This window comes from Bos taurus, chromosome 16 (genome assembly GCF_002263795.3).
Source record: "Bos taurus isolate L1 Dominette 01449 registration number 42190680 breed Hereford chromosome 16, ARS-UCD2.0, whole genome shotgun sequence".
In the NCBI taxonomy this organism is placed as follows: domain Eukaryota; kingdom Metazoa; phylum Chordata; class Mammalia; order Artiodactyla; family Bovidae; genus Bos; species Bos taurus.
In genome coordinates, this window is record NC_037343.1 from 1,787,403 (window position 1) to 1,801,758 (window position 14,356).

At 44.7% G+C, this 14,356-nt stretch overlaps 1 long non-coding RNA gene across 1 annotated transcript in view; it reads left to right on the forward strand.

Annotated features, from left to right (window-relative positions):
• The first annotated feature begins 4,120 nt into the window (after positions 1 to 4,120).
• LOC104974354 (uncharacterized) overlaps positions 4,121 to 14,356 on the forward strand; it is a 32,968-nt gene continuing 22,732 nt past the window's right edge. The window contains exon 1 of the long non-coding RNA XR_003029668.2: positions 4,121 to 4,365. This is a non-coding gene — a long non-coding RNA (uncharacterized lncRNA). The remainder of the gene's footprint in view (positions 4,366 to 14,356) is intronic.

Here is a 14,356-nt window from a genome sequence, read left to right on the forward strand (position 1 = left end):
ACTCTTGGGCATATACTGGAGAAAACAATTTAAAAAGACACATGCACTTGCACTCCAGTGTTCACTGGAGCACTATTTACAACAGCCAAGACATGGCAGCAGCCTAACCGTTCATCGAAAGAGGAATGGGTGAAGTTGTGGAACATCTACACAATAGAATATTGTTGTTGCTGTTGTTCAGCCACCCAGTCGTGTCCAACTCTTTGAGACCCCATGAACTGCAGCACACTGGTCCTCCCTGTCCTTTACCACCTCCCGAAGTTTGCCCAAGTTCATGTCCATTGCATTGGTGAAGCCATCCAGCAATCTCATCCTCTCATGCCCCCTTCTTCTTCTTCTGCCCTTAATCTTTCCCAACATCAGGAACTTTACCAATGAATCAGCTGTTCTCATCAGATGACAAAAACAATGGAGATTCAGCTTCGTCATCCATTCGGTAATGGAATATTACTCAGCCATAAAAAAGAACAAAATAATTACATTTGCAGCAATATGAATGTACCTAAAAATGGGCATACTGAGTGAAGTAAGTCAGAGGAAGAAAAGCATCATATTATTTGTGGAATCCAAAAAAAAGAAAAGTACAAAAAATTACACATGCCATATGAAAATCTGTTAAACTTTACATCCCACGTTTTCTTTTTTAGGATTCATTTTTCTTCTTGTTGAAGTAGTTCTTTCAGTGGGAGTCTGTGATTACTAAGGTTTCTAAGATATTTCATGCCTTTACTCTGGAATAATAGTCTCATTGGGCATAGCATTTTATATTTAACATTGTTTTATTTCACTATTTTGATGATTTTATTCCATTGTTTTTTGGCATCTGCTGTTAAATATGAGAAAGTCTGGTATCAATCTGATTCTTATTTCTTGCTGTTTTACCTCTTTGGTAGCTTTTAATATTTCCTTTTCTAGTTCTCAAGTTTGGCTTTTAAATCTATTTTCTCCCTCATTTTCTGTGTTTAGAGAAGAAAGAGGAGGTTTCAGCAATTGTTTCCCCTGCTCTCTTGACCCAGAACTTGGCTCTTGCACTATTAAATGGAGTGAATCAATTTTGATGACACATACTCATCATTTTGAATTGTCTATTTTTATATGATGTTGCAGAAGCCTGATTAATATTAATAAATGGTGTCTTTTTAGTTCTTGTGTCTTCTTTTAGTGATTTCACCCTTCTCTTCTTTCCAGCTAACAGCTGCCACTTCACTCTAATGTCCATATAACTGGCCATAGCAATCTTCTACATGTTGCTTGGCCTCTTCACTTCTCCCAGTCAGTTCAGAATGATTTCTTCTACCTTATTGTATAGAACAATTGTGTTCTCTCTAGCCCCTGCCTCCAAACTCAGCTTGCAACTTCACTTTGAAAACTTACAGTATTATTCACATGCTCTAGTACACGATGGGATATCTCTTTTGACTTTTCTTTTTTCTAGCAGTTCAACAAACAGAAAGAAATGGTATAGAAATTTCTTCCCTTGTTGATGTAAATCATGCCACTGTATTAGTGGGATTTGTGTCTGAGTCCTAATAATAAAGGCCCAAATTAGAGGGCTTAATCAAATAAATGCTTTTCTACTCCCACATAAATAAGCCTCATAGTAGGAAGTTTGAAGCTAAAATTGTAGTTCTCCAGTCATCAGGGATCCAAGCACTTTCTGTTTTTTCTGTTTGGCTTTCCTTAACAGAAAACTTTCAAACTCCCTTCATTGTCTCTTTGTGGTCTCAAGATGGTTGCTAGGTCTCCAGCCATCTCAACTGTATTCCAGCCAGGTCAAAGAAGGAAGTGAGGGGCTTCCCTGGTGGCACAGTGCAGGAGACATAGGCTTGATTTCTGGTCCAGGAGGATCTGTGTGCCACAGCTACTGAACCTGTGCTCTCGAGTCTACATGCCACAACTACGGAAGCCCTTGCACCCAGGGCGCTCCACAGCAGAGAAGCCACTGCTATGAGAAGTCTGCATACTACTAGAAAGTGGTCCCTGACCACTGCAACTAGAAAAAGCCTGCAGCAGTGAAGACCCAGCACAGCCAAAAATAAATAAATACATAATTACTTTAAAATTAAAAAGACGTGTACGATTCAAAAAAAAAAAAAGGAAAGTGGGAAAGGGCAAAAAGTTATGCCCCTTTAGGTGAAGTTCCCATATACCTCACTGTTGCGATGAAAAAAAATCGAGGAATGAGTTTTTCTTTTCTTTCCTGAGAGCAAAGAAGATAGAGAACAGTAAACAGGACTGGTCACTCCTAGTTTATATTTTAACTGTTCCTAATCTGAAGTCTGTAACTAAGTTTGCTTTTCTGACATTTTGCACCTATTATCCTTTGACTATGCAAATTACATCCTGTATCTGGTGCTCACCTTTATAGCAAACCACCCCTTGTAGTAGTTCTTCTCTTTTTGAAGCAGAAAAAATGCCACACAAAAGACAGTGGACCCAACTACTGGGCTACCAGACTGCCAGGCCCAATTGCTGGATGCCAGCCTATGACTGTTTTTGAAACAAAGCAAAGAAAGAATAAGATCCTCTTACCTTTGTTCCTCATCTCTTATCCCTGACTGCAAGCCCTCTTCTTATATAATCCCCCAGATTCTTCATGGAGAGGAGGGCATAGTTTTGAGGCATGAACCTATTGTGGTTTCTCCCTCTGCTGGATGAGGATTGAAACCACCTTTCTATTTCCCCCGAACTCTGTTTTTTTTTTTTTTTTTTTTAAAGTTGTCTTCAGTGGCAGAGAAAGCTAAGATTTCGGCGGTAGCATCACCTATTCCATTTATGTTTCATTGATCATCCCTAGCTACAAGGGAAATCTTTTAGTCTCAAATAAATTGAAAATATTGCCTGGTACACAATCACCTTTGATGGCTCTACAGTGTACCTTAGCTTACAATGGTGGAACAAACTCAACTCTTTCTCTTAAGGCAGGGAAAATTATTTTTGCATCTCTTTATGCTTAAGAGTATTAAGACTTTAGAGTTAATTTTGGCTGGAAAAGAGGAATGGGGAGAAAGGCAGGGCAAAATCAGAACAGAAAGGAGCAGGGTTGAATTGAGAGGAATGAAATCAGGAGGGCAGGTTTGTCCTGAGGGCCCGCAGCAGCTCCCCCTAACCCCAGACTGCCCCCTCCCGTCCCTTTTCCCCTTCCTCCTCCTCTTCCTCCTCCTCCCGTCTCCTCCCAGCCAAGCCTGGCTTCCATTCGAAGTTTCCGGAAATCCCCTACCCAATCTCCAGCTTCTGAAACAATGACCCTCTGGAGACGATTCCCATTGTCCTTGGAACGAGAACAATGAGAGAGCAGAGGCTCCTCTCTGGCTTCAGGCTAAGTCCCTACTCTTAGCCTCCCCTCAAAGTAAAAACTTCCTCAACTCTCCAACCACTGTCCTCTTCTGTACAGAGGCCGGAAGTTGGGGGAGGTAGACAAAAAGCACTTTCTATCAAGGGCTTCTGAGGCTTAAAGTCAATGCCAGCCCCTTAAGGGGCCTGTCCTCTCTTAGCTGGAACTAAGAAGGAGTCTGTCTGCAGGGCAGGGAGTCCACTGGACACCTGAGCATACTGGGGGTTGGCAGGCAAACCCAAGGCCTTAGTCCTGTATTTTCTAAGTCTCTTGTGATGACTTAATGTCCCCTGTCATTGAAATGACAGAACCACAGGCCGTTCTAAAGGAATTGGCAGTTTTATGTTACTGCCAGCCTCTCTTCCAGCCTCTCTTCTCCTGACCCTAGGAGACCCCTGTCCCCTGCCTTACCCAGTTCTGCCAAAAGAGCCCTTAGATAGGGGGAGGGGTGCGGGCGGGGCTTTTCTTGCACCATCCTGGCGCCTGACAGGATCGGATTACTGGAGGCAGTCTGGATTTGAATGTGCAAATAAACAGAAGTCGCTTTGATCCAGGAGGCTGAAAGGGAGGGGGAAGAAAAATGAGTGCCCTGGTCAGAGACGTGCTTGCTGGGCACTTGAGAGAGGCTTTGGGGGAGGCGGAGTGTGAGCATGTCCTATCCCTTTGACTGGACCCTAAACCTACTTTTTTAAAAAAAGAGAAAGAGATCCAGAAAGAGACGGACCCACTTTAGGCATTTCAGACTTCCCCCTGGAACCAAATACCCCATTGGCCTTCCTCGCTGTTACCAGGAGGGGAATGGGTAGTTTGCACCTCACCCCCCCTCCAGGCTCTCCCGCCTTTGGGACATTTTGGGTGCCACTTAGGAGAGCGAGAACTATGGAGTGTGTGTGGCTCAGGGTGGGGCCACAGGTTGGGAGTGGGTAGGGCCTATTGTCTCCCTGGGCACCAGTCCACAGCCACAGGCAGGCTTAGAGAAGGAGAGACAAAGGAGAAAATGGAAGAGCACAAAGGCAGCAAGGAATGAAAGGGTAAGTAAAGGCAAACAAAAGTGAACCGGGGGAGACAAAAGCTGGGAACAATATTCCCCAGGCAATAGGCTTGGGAACAATAGGGACACTGACAGCGCCACAAAGACACCAGTGTCTCCAAGTAGACGTTATCTCAGGCAGTGGTTGGCAGCCCCGCTCTGGCTGCAGCTATTTTCAGGGCCGCTTTTGTGCCATGCTGAACAATATTCCTTGCATGGCTGCTGATAGAAAGATGAGAAGGTTTCTGTTTGATTCTCCTCTTCCTTCCCTCCCCCTTCCCCCTCTTCCAACCCCCACCAGCTCAGGCATTCGGAGCTCAATCAACTGGCCTGGTAAGGGAGTGTGTTTGAGTGTGTGTGTGTGCATGTGTGAGGACCAAGGGGCCTGGGGGAGGCCCTCTATCAGGCTCTCCAGTCACCCTCCGCCTTAGCAGGGCCACCGCGGAGGGTAGAGAGTGGGGATTAGGGCTGGGCAAGCAGGGACTGGAGAACTGGATTGTGGCGGGAGGACTGTTCAGGGAAGTGGTTTCTGCCCAACAATCATGAGTCTAGCCTGAGCTATTCACTGTGAAAAGGCCTACGCAGCATTTTGCTTGTTGCGGCCAGCTATTCATTTCATAGCTAACGCCAAAAGGGGAATCACCTGGTCCTTCCGCCACCTTCCTCTGGGCCAGCGAGGTTCCCCACTCCATCCCTCATAACATCGCTCTCCCATTTTTGTTTATAGTTTTACCGGTTTTTTGACTTCCTCTCAGCTCCTCCCTCCCTAACCTTTGCCACTCTGAGTTGCACCTAAGGGATCAAGGCCTTAGCTTGAAAGACTGCTTGATAATACTGGCCCTTCTGAAGGCCCATGACCATTCCCATCTGAGCACACGATCCCTATCCACAGTGTTAGCCATTTCCTGCTGAGTATCTCCTGCATTCCTTCTTGGGGGAACTCAGAGACATCCTTGCATAAGGCTGTGTACTCCTAGTTTTCTCGGGGATGCAGCCCAATACATTTGACATTGTGTGACTAGAAAGAACACTACACTTTCTCATTGAACTGATTTTCTTCTTGTTCTTATTCATCTGTTTGGGTTAGTTTTCTAGGTGGTTAAAATACCACATTTCAGATTCCTGGCTTCCCCCCTACACAAATGAGGCCAAACTTCTTGGGAAGGCAAGGCATTGCTACAAAAGCTTCCAAAAGAATGCCTTCCTAAGAGTCCAGACACTCAGAGGTGGACCAAGAAATTCGAGCCATCACTTAATTTGTAGCTATTTGTTCAGATTTATCAATGTAAGTTAGCACTTTGAAGGCAGATATTTTTACATCTCTATTGGCTACTTCATACTATCATGGCACTGAATAAGTTCATCGAGAATTGCTGAATTGCACCAAATTTTGAGAATCAGAAGGGACTTTAAAACTCATCTAGTACCTTACTCTTCAAAATGTGACCCCTAGACCAGCAGGATTAGCATCACCTGGGAGTTTATTAGAAATGAAGAATCTCAAACTGAACCTCAGAACTGCTGAATCAGAATCTGCTTTTTGATGAGCTACCCAAGTACTTCATATACTCCTTGAGAAGCACTGATCTAGCAGAGCTTCTCCTGCCTTGCCTCCTCGCAATTGCTGCCCATTTCATGGCAGTACTGCCATTCAGAGCCTGCAGTCACTGAAACTGCGAGCTGTACCACACCATCCAGTAGAGAAGGGCTTAGGATCTGTGGTAACAACCTAATCTGCTTGGAATCAAGTCTTAAGAAATGGGACCTTTTACCTAGCATATACCCCATCAAAGGCTGTTTGTGTGTGTGTTTAAGATATTCACTTATTATTTATTTTTGGCTGCATCAGGTCTTACTTGCAGCACAAGGGAACTTTGTTGCAGCATGCAGGCCCTCTGGTTGTGGTGCAAGGGCTCCAGATGCATGGGCTCAGTAGCTGCAACCACTGGACCACGAGGGAAGTCCCTCAGTGAAAGCTTATTAAGGGAAAGGCTTTAAAATTCTATTATGACCTCCTTGGATGATCTCTGTGGTGGGGATTTTCTGGACCAACTTGACTGGGACATGGGTACCCAGACATTTGGTAAAACATTATTCTGATTGTGTCTGTGAGGGTGTTTCTGGATGAGGTAAACATTTGAATTGATAGACTAAGTAAAGCAGATTGTCCTCCCTAACGTGAACGGGCCTCATCCAATCAGTTGAAGACCTGAATAGAACAAAATGCTAAAGAGGAAACTCCTCAGGCCTGTCAGCCTTCAGCTGGGACGTTGGTCTTCTCCTGTCTTTGAACTTGAACTGAAACATCAGCTCTTCTTTGGTCTCAAGCCTGCCAACTTTTCAACTGAAAGTTACATCATCAATTCTCTGGGTTCTCAGGCCTTTGGACTTGAATTAGAACTTAAAGGTGATTCTGGTGAGATTTCAGATGGAAATAAGGAACATATTGTTGGAAATTAGAGGAAAGGTTATCCTTGTTACAAAGTGGCAAAAACCATGGCCACACTTCAGAGAAGGCGATGGCACCCCACTCCAGTACTCCTGCCTGGAAAACCCATGGATGGAGGAGCTTGGGAGGCTGTAGTCCATGGGGTCACTGAAGGTCGGACACGACTGAGTGACTTCACTTTCACTTTTTACTTTGATGCATTGGAGAGGGAAATGGCAACCCACTCCAGTGTTCTTGCCTGGAGAATCCCAGGGACGGGGAAGCCTGGTGGGCTGCCGTCTATGGGGTGGCACAGAGTCGGACATGACTGAAGCGACTTAGCAGTAGCAGCAGAATTTATGAACTATAAAGTTGGATATTTAACTGAGGAGATTTTCAAGCAAAGTATTGAAGGAGTGGCTTGATTCCTCCTAACTCATAGTAAAATGTGAAAGGAGAGAGATGAACTGAAGAACCCCAGTATCAGAGCTGTGGAGGTGGGACCACTGCTCGACCTCTTAGGCAAAAAGGAACCAGAACGTCAAGATTTGGAAAATTATCCTATTCATGTTGTACAAAGAGAGAAAGAGAAACTTTGTTGCCAAGAGAATCCTAAGGGTACATGAACAACCATTTGATAAAGTGATCATGGATGTAATTCCTGGACATACTCAGTTCATCTCAGCAGAAGCCAGGAATATAGATGTGATTGTACCTGATTAAACCTGACTTCCTTGGTGGCTCAGATGGTAAAGAGTCCAGCTGAAATTCAGGAGACCCGGGTTCAATCCCTGGGTCGGGAAGATCCCCTGGAGAAGGAAATGGCAACCCACTCCAGTGTTTTTGCCTGGAGAATTCCATGAACAGAGGAGCCTGACGGGCTGCAGTCCAAAAAGTCATGAAGAGTTGGACATGACTGAGCGAGTTTCACTTATTTTCACTTGTACCTGGAAAGACACTGTCAACGTGAACTAAAGGAGACAGAGAAAATGAAATAAAATGAAGGAAGGCTATTGGACTTTTTAGGTTTTAAGAAGAGGAGCATAGGGCTGTTAGGCTGTAAATGTCTCCTAGTCTTCAAAAAAAGGGAAGAATAACTGCTCAGGTAATTCAAAGATCTTTAGGGCTGCCTCCTTGGTTTCAAAGGGTGAGGCTATGGTCTTGGTTTCAACAGAACAGACAGCCTCCAGGGTGGAGCTGCCCAGAGCCTTGGGGGCAGGAGCCCCAGTACCAGAGCTGTGAAGGTGGAACTACTGCTGCCGTGGGTCCTGAAGGCAGGACAGCCACCCCAGTGGGTCTAGCAGACAGGGCACTGAGCAAAAGTGGATCATTGCAAACCGTAAGAGCCAATGAACTTTACCTTGCTTGGGACCCACCAACCATTTCTTCCTTTGGATTCCTCCCATTTGGAATGGGAATGTCTCTCCTATGCCTGCCCACCATTGTAGTTTGGAAGCACATAAATTGTCTGGTTTGGTGGCATTAACCGTAAAGAACCCGCCTGCCAATGCAGGAGACATAAGAGATGCAGGTTTGATCTCTGGGTCAGGAAGTTCCCCTGGAGAAGGGAACCGCAATGCATTCCAGTATTCTTCCCTGGGGAATCCCCATGGACAGAGGCGCCTGGTGGGCTACAGTCCACAGGGTCACACAGAGTCAGATAGGACTGAAGCTACATAGCACGCACACACCAGGATCACAGCTGAAGAATTTTGCCTTAGGATGATTTTACCCCTCAGGCATCATGCATACCTGCTTTGGATGACATTTATCTGAGACTTTAAACTTCAGAGTTGATACTGGAATAAGCTGACTTTGGGGGCTGTTGGGATGGAGTTCGGAGAAGGCAATGGCACCCCACTCCAGCACTCTTGCCTGGAAAATCCCATGGAGGGAGGAGCCTGGTAGGCTGCAGTCCATGGGGTCGCTAAGAGTCGGACACAACTGAGCGACTTCATTTTCACTTTTCATTTTCATGCATTGGAGAAGGAAATGGCAACCCACTCCAGTTAATGTATTTTGCAGGCAATAAGACATGAATCTGGGGGGCTAAGAGTGGAATGCTATGAGTCGAATTGTGCCCCTCTAAATTCATATGTTGAAGCCCTACCTCCCGGTGTGACTGCATTTGGAGTAATAAAGTAATTAAGGTTAAATGAAGTCATAAGGGTGGGACCCTGATAAGTTTATGTAACAGGAGACACCAGAGAGCTTATTCTCTCTCCCCACCCTGTGAGGACACAGGGAGAAGGCAGCCAGGAAGAGAGTCTTTATCAGAAACCGACCCTGCTGGACCTTGATCTGGGACTTCTCAGTCTTCAGAACTGTGAGAAAATACATTTGTCTAAGCCACCCGTTCATTAGTATTTCGTGATGGCAGCTTGTGCTGGTTAATGCAGTCCCTACTGGCGGGAGAAAGGAGAGGTCTCGAGGCCTGCACAGGGCGGAACGAAGGACGCAGCAGAGGACACGCTGAGTCTCTTCACTCCTCCAGGGCGACATCTCCTCCTCTCCTCTGCTGTCTTCAGTGCAAACAAAACCACGGCAAAGTGAGCCACTTGGGGCTGCTGCCTGTCCTATAGCTCAAAGCAGTTCCTACGCGGGGATGAGCATTCAAAACCCTTATGATTATCTCAATTCAAAACTCTGTTCTTAGATTGAAAAATTTTGTTGCTGTTGTTCAGGCAACGCCCTATCTTCTCAATCTGTGGAAAGTTACAAAGGAATAAAGGTTAAATTTTTACAATTATAATTTTTTTTCTCCCATAGGCTGGGGAAAAAAACACCTTTGTTGGTGTCTGCTTATAAACAGCTTTATTCATGTGGTTGTTTTAATCCTAGTATATAATTTCATCACCTTCTATAAAGATCATCCTGACTCCTATGTAGTCAAGCAATCTAAACGAATTTATAAACAATTGCTGAGCGTTTATTTGACAGTCTTCCTCCACCAAACCAGTCAATTCCCTCCAATGAAATGAGTAACAGTGTAATTTCTGATCTATGGGCAGTCAAGTTTTGGGAGGAGGGGAGAGTAGCTGGGGCTGGCAATCTACTGGCCAGCCAAACTGGAAAATCAGCTTTTCAGCAGTTTCCTCTTGACTTCTCCCAGCCCATTTATCTCAGATATACTCTACTCACTCCCCAGATTAGGGTAGGGCAGAGAAGAGAACAAATATTAAGGTTTGGGATAAACGATCATTGAGCATATTTATAATTAGTTCTGAATTCTCAGCAACAGAGGACCGGAATAGAGGCATGATCGTTATTTTCAACACTTGGCAAAGGGCAGCCACTGCAACAGCAGCTGTGTCCTAGCGCCCCTAATCCACACACACGGCCATCAGGAGGACTGAGGTGAGCCTTGGGGGTTCTCTCCTTCCTCCTGCCTGTTCACATGTCTTTTGACACTATCTGATCATCCCAGACTGACTACCTCCGGTATACACGAGTTTGGGCACAGAGGGTGACATCACCTCCCAGAGTCTGAGAATGCTGTGTGATCAAGGCAGCTGGCACTAGGTGATGGCTCACAGTCCCCAGAGAAGTTCAATGAAGTGGAAATTAAGGTACTGCAGTGGTGACCGAGGGTGGGGAGCCGGGAGCCTACTCATAGAGCTATGAGGGTAGCAGCATGCACTGCCCCCAAATATGCCACTTTGGCATAAGAATGATTTTGAGCTGAAGGCAACTGAGGAGAAGCAGACACAAAAAAGCTCTCTTCCTTCCTCTCCCTACTTGCCCAGAAGCAGGACATAAATTCGTAAAGGTGTCCCCATTCCCTGTTCAAGAAGAACAGAGGTAAATCACAACTCTGGACCCTTATTAGCCCAGAAATGTCACCAGAGGGAATCTGCATCACAAACTTTACTGAAACAACCCTATCCCCCGTTAGTTCACCCATATATTAATATTCACCTTCCTCCAACTGCTCCCTGAGAAGCTCAAAGTCCTTTTCCTTTGTCTTGTCACTTCTCCAAAAATTTACTTTGAAGATACTATATAAGCCCAAGTTCTAACCACCAATTTGAGTTCCTCATCATTGAGGGCTCTTCTGTATATGTACCATTCACACCTTAATAAAGCTGATTAATAAACTTGCGTTTGTTTTCTCTTGTTAATCTGTCCTTTATCAATCTAATTTACAGGGCCCCAGGCAGTGAACCTAAAATGGAGAGGAAACCAGTTTTTCCTCTCCTGTATCAGGGGAATGCCAGGGCCTCTGGGCCCCTTAGAGACACGATGGGAGGCTTGTTGTTGCTGTTGTGGTTCCTGTTCAGTCCCTAAGTCAGGAATGACCCTTTGCAGAGTCCCCTGTCCTTCACTATCTCCTGGTGAAAGTGAAAGTGTCACTCAGTGGTACCCAGCTCTGTGCAACCGCATGGACCTCAGAGGCCCACCAGGCTCCTCTGTCATGGGATTCTCCAGGCAAGAACACTGGAGTGGGGTGCCATTTCCTTCTCCGGGAGTTTGCTCAAATTCTTGTCCATTGAATGGGTAATGCTATCCAACCATCTCATCCTCTGCCTCTCCTCCTTCTGCCCTCAGTCTTTCCCAGCATCAGGGTCTTTTTCAGTGAGTCAGGTCTTTGCATCAGGTGATTAAAATATTGGGGTTTGAGCTTCAGCATCGGCCCTTCCAATGAATATTCAGGTTTGATTTCCTTTAGGATTAACTGGTTTGATCTCCTTGCAGTCCAAGGAACTCTACAGAGTCTTCTCCAGAACCACAGTTCAAAGTATCAATTCTTCAGTGCTCAGCCTTCTTTATGGTCCAACTCTCACATCCATACATGACTACTGGAAAAACCATAGCTTTGACTCTATGGACCTTTGTAAGCAAAGTGATGTGTCTGCTTTTTAATATGTTGTCTAGATTTGTCATAGCTATTCTTCCAAGCATCTTTTAATTTCATGGCAGCAGTTACTGTGATTTGGGAGCCCAAGAAAATAAAATCTGCCACTGTTCCCATTGTTTCCCCATCTATTTGCCATGAAGTAATGGGACCAGATGCCATGATCTTCATTTTTTGAATGTTGAGTTTCAAGCCAGCTTTTCCACTCTCCTCTTTCACTTTCATCAAGAGGCTCTTTAGTTTCTCTTCACTTTCTACTAAGAGTTACATTATCTGTGTATCTGAGGTTGTTGATGTTTCTCCTGGCAATCTTGATTCCAGCTTGTAATTTATCCAGCCTGGCATTTCACATGATGTATTCTGCATATAAGTTAAATAAACAGAGTGACAATATACAGCCTTGTCATACTCCTTTCCCAATTTTGAATTAGTCTGTTGTTCCATGTCTGGTTCTAACTGTTGCTTCTTGACCTGCATACAGGTTTCACAGGAGGCAGGTTAGGTGATCTGGCACTCCCATCTCTTTAAGAATTTTCCACAGTTTGTTGTGATCCACCAAAGTCTTTCATGTGGTCAGTGAAGCAGAAGTAGATAGTTTTCTGGAATTCCCTTGCTTTTGCTGGGATCCAACATATGTTGGCAATTTGATCTCTTGTTCCTCTGCCTTTCTTAAACCTAGGTTGTATATCTGGAAGTTCTTGGTTCACATACTGTTGAAACCTAGCTTGAAGGCTTTTGAGCATTATCTTGCTAGCATGTGAAAGAACTACAATCGTACAATAGTCTGCACATTCTTTGGCATTGCCCTTCCTTGGGATTGGAATGAAAACTGACCTTTTCCAGTCCTGTGGCCACTGCTGAGTTTTCCAAATTTGCTGACATATTGAGTGCAGCACTTTAACAGCATTATCTTTTAGGATTTGCAACAGTTCAGCTGGAATTCCATCACTTCCACTAGCTTTGTTCATAGTAATGCTTCCTAAGGATGACTTCACACTCCAGGATGTCTGGCTCTAGGTGAGTGACCACACCATCACAGTTATCTGGGTCATTAAGTATAGTTCATTTTTGTATAAAAGGTCATTTTTGTATAGTCCCTCTGTGTATTCTTGCCACCTCTTCTTAAGCTCTTTTTATTGTTGTTGTTGATGGGAGGGTGAATCTCCAAAAACAAATAATCTTTTGAGTTGTAGAAAGTGAAGAAGGGATTTTAGCTTCTGCTGGTGGATATGTTAAGGCACATGTAAAATAACTGTAACTTGAGCTCTTATTTTTGAGTTAATAATGCAGGGTTTTGTTTGTTGTTTGTTTTGTCATAAACCCTAATTAGACCCATAAAGTGAGTTCCAGCATTATGTACTAGCTACAACACCCGTGGCCCCCATGAGCTCCACATACCTGAAATACATCTGGAGCAAGTGGGTTGTCAGTCAGTCTCCCCTTCAAAGACTCATTTGAAGTTGGCACACAGGAGGTTCACAGAGACTGCCATCTGAATGATGCCTCCTGGAATGAGCGATGATGTGGCCTGACCCATTTTTGCTTCACAAATTGATGCTCCATCAGTAAAGTCCCAAAGTCATCCATTCCCTTTCCCAAACCATAGCCTTTGGTGCTGAGATTGCTCTGTCACCCAGATAGATAGAGTTTTTGTGGCTTTCCCTGTTATCTTTGGAGAGAGGTGTAATGTCAACCCACCCTTGACTTTTCAGGAACTATTCATTTAGGCTGTGATGGTGAACTATGCTATGCTACGCTAAGTTACTTCAGTCGTGTCCGACTCTGTGCGACCCCATAGACGGCAGCCCACCAGGCTCCCCCGTCCCTGGGATTCTCCAGGCAAGAACACTGAAGTGGGCTGCCATTTCCTTCTCCAATGCATGAAAGTGAAAAGTGAAAGTGAAGTCGCTCAGTTGTGTCCGACTCTTAGCGACCCCATGGACTGCAGCCTAACAGGCTCCTCCGTCCATGGGATTTTCCAAGCAAGAGTACTGGAGTGGGTGCCATTGCCTTCTCCGGATGGTGAACTAGATGTCTAATACTAAGAACTACTTTCTTTCCAAGCAAGGAATTTCAAATTCTGAATCAAAATTATCCTTCTTTTCTTCCAACTTCATTCATTCTAGGGTCAAATCCTGATTAAAGCAGCCAGACTGTGGTCAGTGAACACAGCCCCTTTCGGGGCCCATCGCCTCCTCAGCACTGCATTCGTCTTGACTCTGAGGTTTTGGTTTCTGGTCCTCGTTCCCCGTCTGAGTTTCCCCCTGAGTGACCCTGCTGTTAACATTAGGGGTTAAGCTGAGATGAAAGGCCTCATCTAATCCCACCTCAGGATCAAAATTAAACCTGCAAATAATGTTCAATAGCTATCAAATGTAAGGCACAGTCCTAGGATGAGTACTGGAAGATGAGAAAGAGATACAATGAGTTGGGGCTTCTCCAGCCTTTAAGTAGTTTATAGCTAGTTAGAGAGAGAGACCTAATCACAAGTGGATTGAACTGATATGAGGTTTCAAGAAGATAATAAAATAAGAGTGAGAGGGAAGCGTAAGAATGTTCAAAAAAGATAAAGTCTATGTAGGTAATAAGATGGGCAATGAAAAATAAACCTTGAAGTAAAGATGGAATTGGCTAGGCAAAAAGGAGAAAGCAGACCATTATGGCCTTAGGAAATTATATAAACAAAGATACAGTCAGTTTTGCTCTAAG